We start from the raw sequence: 854 nt of genomic DNA, 5'->3' as shown, positions 1-854 counted from the left end.
GCTGGTGAGATGAATTTTAGGGCTATTTATGAAGGTAATTTGATGGCATAAAATAAGCAATAAGAAATTATTTTGTAAGGCACTCATTAACCCACGGTCAATGCAATCAGTTTCCCTGTGTGTATTATAATGTTGCTTATCCATCATCTGTTCAGCTTCATACCCTTTAATTGTTCTGGCTTTAGGGAAAGCAGGGGAGGCAAGAGGAAGGTTTATCTCTTTTTTTTTTTAAGTAAGTGCATCATTTGATCGGTGCCCAGCAGTGCTCTGATACGCTCATCGCAAAGAGTTTTGATGCTTATAATTGGACTAGTTCTAAACTCATTAAATCCGGGACAACCTTTCCCCAAGGGTGGGCCAGTCCTCGGGCAAAGGGAAAGCGAATGCTAATAGTATTAGCGAGGCTGTTTGAAGATGTGCTGGCATTTAACACCATCCTTGGAGAACCAAAGGGGCGATCCCAGGTCTTCTCCCACATTTCTGGAGGAAGGCTGGCAGAGGTGATGTGCTCAAGCAGTAACTCACTCTGCCACCTACTGCCACCAGTGTGCCCCCTCCCCCAGCGAGCACCGCGTCTGGTTCCAATCTGCAAGGTCAAGTGCACAAATTAAACTGCTACCACAAATCCCCGGGTTTTGGGGTTGGGTTTTGGGTTTTTTTTTTTGGTTGGGTTTGTTTTTTTGGGTTTTTTTTTTTTGAGTAATGATTCCCTGGTCCTTCACTAACTGCTCTTTGGCAGCCAGCCTCTTCTCAGCAGAAAAAAAAAAATTCATTTTTACCTTTTAAAGAAGGAAATAATCCTAAATGAATTAAACCAAAAGACTAACATGAAGAAAAGGGGGAAAAAAAAAAAA

This window comes from Athene cunicularia, assembly GCF_003259725.1.
Source record: "Athene cunicularia isolate RWA chromosome 5 unlocalized genomic scaffold, athCun1 chr5_part1, whole genome shotgun sequence".
In the NCBI taxonomy this organism is placed as follows: domain Eukaryota; kingdom Metazoa; phylum Chordata; class Aves; order Strigiformes; family Strigidae; genus Athene; species Athene cunicularia.
This window is presented reverse-complemented; position numbering follows the sequence as displayed.